At 40.5% G+C, this 6000-nt stretch overlaps 1 pseudogene across 1 annotated transcript; it reads right to left on the minus strand.

Moving 5' to 3' along the window:
• Positions 1-2619: 2619 nt before the first annotated feature.
• Positions 2620-3710, minus strand: LOC308099556 (4-galactosyl-N-acetylglucosaminide 3-alpha-L-fucosyltransferase 9-like; annotated as a pseudogene). The gene has a single exon. The product of its transcript is annotated as a 4-galactosyl-N-acetylglucosaminide 3-alpha-L-fucosyltransferase 9-like (transcript).
• Between the last annotated feature and the right edge of the window lie 2290 nt (positions 3711-6000).

The raw sequence follows: 6000 nt of genomic DNA on the forward strand, positions 1-6000 counted from the left end.
TGATTGATTGATTGATTGATTGATTGATTGATTGATTGATTGATTGATTGATTTTGATTGATTGTGATTGATTTTGATTGATTGAATACTTTAATAACAGTTCCCCAAAAAAGTATGGCGGTACAGTTTTACACAAATGATGCTAAAAGGATAAACCCAAGGAAGCACTATGGCTTGTTTCCATTGGGGTCTGTGTATTCAATTCATCGAGACATTTAAAGACAAACAATAATATACAAGATGTGCAAAAACATCATATAAACGAGTAAAAACCATAAGCATAACCAAAGTAACAATACTGTACAGTAATTTAGGAGAGAATATCTCAACTGTTCTTGGCTAATATGACCCTAGGGAACAACTTAGGAACTAATTCTCTATCCGGGACGAAATACCTGAAAATGACCACGCCCTTTTTAAAATGACCATAACCGGTGCACTAATTCCAGCATGGCTCTATCTGCTAAACCGTTGGAGCTACAGATTTAATGAGGTGCTCAAAATGTTCAGAATACTTATGTTTAGGGATACATAGTAAAGTGTAACATTTCTAATTTGATATTTGACAGAACAGCTAAAAGAAACCGCTAAAAGCGTATTACAGTCCAGGGCCATATGGCCAGGGCCATATTACATAAAATGTAATACTATATAGTATTACTATTACTATTCTATACACCATTGACTAGTATGATATCATACAGTACTAGTCAATGGTGTATAGAATTGTTTACAATATGTTTATATCACATTATGGTCTTGGTGTTACAGCAGCAACAGCTTTACTGGCAAGATAGGTCCAGTAAGGTTCACACTAGTCATGGAGTCCCAGTACCAGCCCAATTTGAAATCTGGGATATTTTGTTGGACGGAGGTTGTCTGATTCCAATAGGAGCTGGTCTGCAGCAGTTTTTACATGCTGAATCAGTGCAGCTTGGGTGGGAGGAATTTTCTTGAGGGACTGAGAAAAGCCACTGTCAGGATTCATATACTCTGCTGTGGCCACCACGGCTCTTGCCGTACAATTATGATGATGACCATATACTCCAATATTTGGACATGGAAAGTCGATCTTTTCAGGCTCCAAAGTAAGGGTGACCACTTCAACATGTGCACAATATCTTTCATAAATGTAGTTGTTACTGAAAACACTGAACTACTTTGCTGTTACAATAAAACAACTTATTTGCATTCACACAGTAGTAGGTAAATTACATCCTTCACTGACTATGTACAAGTTAAGCATTTCCTGATACTGCATGCTATCCTCATATAGCCTATAGATCTATGAGAGAAATGTCTCATAAAATTAATATCAATGAAAAATCTAAATATTGAATCAATAAGCAAATTAAAAACTGCCTGCAGTGATTACAAAAGGCTGAGTAGATTTGAAAATTACACCAGAATGTTGTGAAGTCCATTGAGTGTACTTGACCGAAAAGAAACACATTTGGCAACATCAGATTGAACTAAAACATAAAGACAAATAAAATAATAGTAATAATAATAATAATAATAATAATAATAATAATAATAATAATAATAATAATAATAATAATAATAATAATAATAATAATAATAATAATAAATACATTCAAACGACGTCAATGAACTAGACAACTTTAATAGCATAAAACAACAAGGGTACTGTAAATGGAACCTGTTGCAACTCAACTGATGGTTATAATCAACGACGAGCAACAGAGAAAATCTTTGATCTAAACTTGGGTCTGAAAGGCATCATAGTAAAAATGCGATCAAATGTGATGAAATATCATCAGTGACAAGAACATAAAAAGTACATCAACACAATAAACAGTATAATCTACGGTAGTAGTAATAATGTGCTTTAAATACCTAAACCAATAGTACAGATAGATAGAACAGGGGAACAGGGGTGGGCAGGGGTGGGCAGCATTTATTTCCAGAGGGCCATACTGACTTCGATAAAATGAGTGCGTGCGGACGCTGGGGACGGAACGCAGGCAGGCCGCCCCGGATTGCGGGCCTGCCGGCAGCCGCTAGTCGCTGCACTGTGACCCCGGGAACCAGGCCGATGGCCGTGGAACCCACCACCGTATTCTGACCGAATGGCAAACGTAGCCCGCCTCTTGCAAGGGCCCCGCCGGCACCTCTGGTGCTCGTTCGATAAAATGAGTGAAGGGCCACACATTGTAAAATTGAATTGAAAGTGAAACTTGAAACACATAGTGCTGAATTATGTTAAAACTGTATGAATTTGGTAGACATGCCAGACTACTTTAGAAAAGGTCCTTGCTTTCACAACAAGAATTTACAAATGTATTTATTTTTTTGCAGCTGTAGTACAAAAGATACAAAGCGACAGAGCGACAAATATGCTGTGTATCTTTGTATCTGCCCGTATGAATGCAGCATCATAGCCATGATGCAGATATAATTTATTAAATGAATACCAACGTTTGACCTGGAAAGGTGTTCTTCAGGGATTGATTCAATCCCTGTTTCACTTTCACGGATGGAGGAATGCAGGTATGTACTCAAATGGTAAATATGAATTACAATTAATTGGAGTCGATTATGTCTAGATTCTAGACATTTTAGAATGTATATTTTTTGGGGGTGTCATTTAAAAAAAATTTGACTTGGCGAGCCGGATTGAGATGGTCAAAGGGCCGGGTACGGCCACATGTTGCCCATGTGTGGTCTAAAACAATAGAAAAATTGAACTAAAAGAACAATAAGTGCATCCTACAACAAATCTGACAGTGTCAGTATGAAAAGTACCAGTCATACAGATTGTGTACAGCACTGTAACCCTTGTCCCATGAAATGTGATCACAGGCAAGACAAATGGGTTGAGTGAACTCATTCTGTATTGTCAGAGGATGAGGCGTAGCTTTGAGGAACCTTCTCCACTGGAAGTACTGCAAGTACTTCAAATCATCCTTGTCCAACTGAAGCAAATACTCTGCCAGTGATCTGGCATCTGGGAAATCATTGATATGAATGAAAGAGCCAGGTGGGATGAACTCTTCGTAATTCTCTCTTGGTGGGCCCAGAACAACTGGCACCGTTCCCACTGCCAACGGTCCATTCACCTTTTCTGTGATGTAGTCTCTGTGAATGGAGTTTTCAAATGCAAGGTAAAACTTGCAACTTGCCAAGGTTGGGAAAAAGTCCTCATATCTTAGTCGTGTTGAGTAAGCCTCACCATAGATATGGACTTTGATGTACTTACTCAATTCTTTAAAGTATTGTACCCTGGCACCTACACCGGCTGTACCGCCATTGGACACTATCCAACAGACTAACTTGTCTTTCTTTGGCAAGACAAAATCATCATCTGTCACAGTTTTCTTTGTTATAAGCTCATTCCTTACTGTGATGTCAGCATCTCGTCTGTAGCTCAGTGTCAGATTGAACAGGTTTTCCAGACCTGGTTTTTTTTCTGTATGAGTCGGTGACTCTACATGATACCAAATCCATTTTTGGAAATGAGGTCATGGGGCTTTTGGCAAGTTTTCCAAGTTTGGATGAATGCCCTTATGAAATAAAATGATGGCATCTGCTTCATTGTATAGAGATCGGTCATATGTCAGCTCACAGCTATCTATGTTATAATAGGTCACACAGTCCCTGAAATCAAACTTTATACCTTGTGGTGGGATCCACACAATGACAATCGGCTTTCTGTGGTTCTCCAATGTGTCACTGATTTTTTGCATTTCAGATGTGCATAAATGAGATGCCTCAAAGTAAATGAAAAATACTACCATTGTGCACGTCACTCCTAAAGCCATTATCATCTGAAGATGTAATTTGTTGCTTAAACCCATCATCTTTCTCCTGTGGAGTAAAATAAATAAGTTAGTTTGACAGCACAAAGTGTCTCAATGTCTTAAAATTAAGATACCGGTAAGCCTAATAAACAAATAAATAAAAGCTTAAGAGCCTTTTCATCTACAATTTTATCAGAGATTATCTTACATGGTCACGCAGTCAGGAGAGCTGGTATGTGGTAGTGGCAGGCAGATGAAGCAGGGCTTCCTGGCTTCCTTAAAGGCAGGTACACTGTAATACTGATAATCGGCTGGTTGTTTGGAACCGGACTCAGGAGCCGCTGTGAGGCTTCACTGGGTTGTACCGCCAGCTACTCGTCCTTGGATCGGTGATCTATGTTGTCCTGTCAGGTGAACTAATCCTGCTTGTATCGATGCTGGTTACTCTGGAAGGGTTAAGACTGCTGCTAGTGCCGATGATGAGTGAGCCTTTAACCATGGCATCCAGCGTGCTTTATACTGTTGGGGGTGGCCCTTGATGTCCCTACGGTGATGTCAGGTAGTGTCAGGCATATCCATATATGGAGCAGGCTATGTCAATTATGCCCAAATCTGGGACTATGATGTCAGTCCTGTATGTTTTCGGTTATCCCCATATATGGAGTTTCTAGAAGGGTTGTTCTGATGTCAGAGTTAGGTATGTTTAGGAATCTCCCTTTCTAGAGATTCTATGCTGTCAGACTTTCGTAGGTCGATTGTCTCCATTTATGGGGATCTCCATATATAGGCCAGTGCTGGCAAGTATGCCCTGAACGCGTAGGTCGATTGTCTCCATTTATGGGGATCTCCATATATAGGCCAGTGCTGGCAAGTATGCCCTGAACGTTCGCAACATACACACTGCAGGATATTTGGTCCGATTATGCTGTTTTTTAACGCTCGCCGACACACTACAGCCAATGAGAGCACATTCCAGCCACCGTGGCTAGGGGAGCGTCGCTGGATCTGACCACAACAAACAGTCCCTACCGCAATATTACCTGTATTATACAGTCCTGTATTAAGTTAACATTATAAAACAAAATGAGAGAGTGAGCGAGCCTGGTGGGCTGTTTATTTGAGAGGAATTGCACAGAGAGAGAGAGACTGAGAGAGCGAGAGCGAGCTCTGTGTGAGTGTGTCTGTGTGTGCAGCAGCATGCGTGTGACACACGCCGTGTGTCTGAAAAGCATTGCCAGATGTTGTGAGAGAAATAAGCAACCAGGTCTATGAAAACAACCCCAACAAAAGGCCACTTGAGCACTTTAAACCTATTTACAAATACATTGGATATTTGAAAATAGCCGATCTATAAGCTCACAATGCGTCGCAGCTATTTTCAAAATTTCTATTGTTTAAACCAATGGTTTAAACAACATTAGGAAACAAGGCCAAATAAGCAACTATACACAAATAAGCCCAAAAAACGCAACCCGCAAGAGTTTACAAGCTGATGGGAAAATATGGCACATATTTTATCAGCATCCATTTTAAAGACTGAACATCACTTTACATTTTCTGGGCCTCTACATTTTTAAGTGTCACGACAAGTGGAAATTTCCATTTCACCTTATGAACATAACATTGACTAAAACTACCTAAACTTGTTTAAAAACAGGATACGAGGCGTAGGCTGAAAAGTAAATGTCAAACTGTCTGAACTTTAACTGAACTTTCCCACCTGTCCACATCCTGTCTGCACCGTGTGCATAGTGGTGGTTTTTGCTAGAAAGTTGACATGCACCTCTTAACCCTTGTTGTCTTGCCTCCACGTGTGCCCTAACAGACCACCACGGCAACCACTTAGCACACCTTATGACACTGACGTCGAAATTGACAAACCGGGCACGGAGTCATAGCCATCCTGTATACTGCAGGCTTGTGTGTCTCGAGTGGCCCGTCGAAAGCGTCCGAACCGGGCACGGAGTCCAAGTCATCCGGTATACTCCAGGCTTGGGTGTTTGTGTGGTATTGGTTCCCTGACCGGGAATTTGTGCATGGCATTTTGGTGTTTACCTATGTCCCCAGCATACTGCTATAACAATTGTGTGTACTTTGTGAACGGTTAAGAGCGCATGCCATTTTGGTGTTTACCAATCTCCCCAGCGTTCTTGATCTAATAACTTTGTGTTTTATGTCATATCTGTCCTCAGAGGTTGCAGTGTTGCATTCTCAGATTGTATTCATCCCAGACGTT

Source organism: Gymnoscopelus braueri (genome assembly GCF_963280865.1).
Source record: "Gymnoscopelus braueri genome assembly, chromosome: 13".
NCBI classification, from domain to species: domain Eukaryota; kingdom Metazoa; phylum Chordata; class Actinopteri; order Myctophiformes; family Myctophidae; genus Gymnoscopelus; species Gymnoscopelus braueri.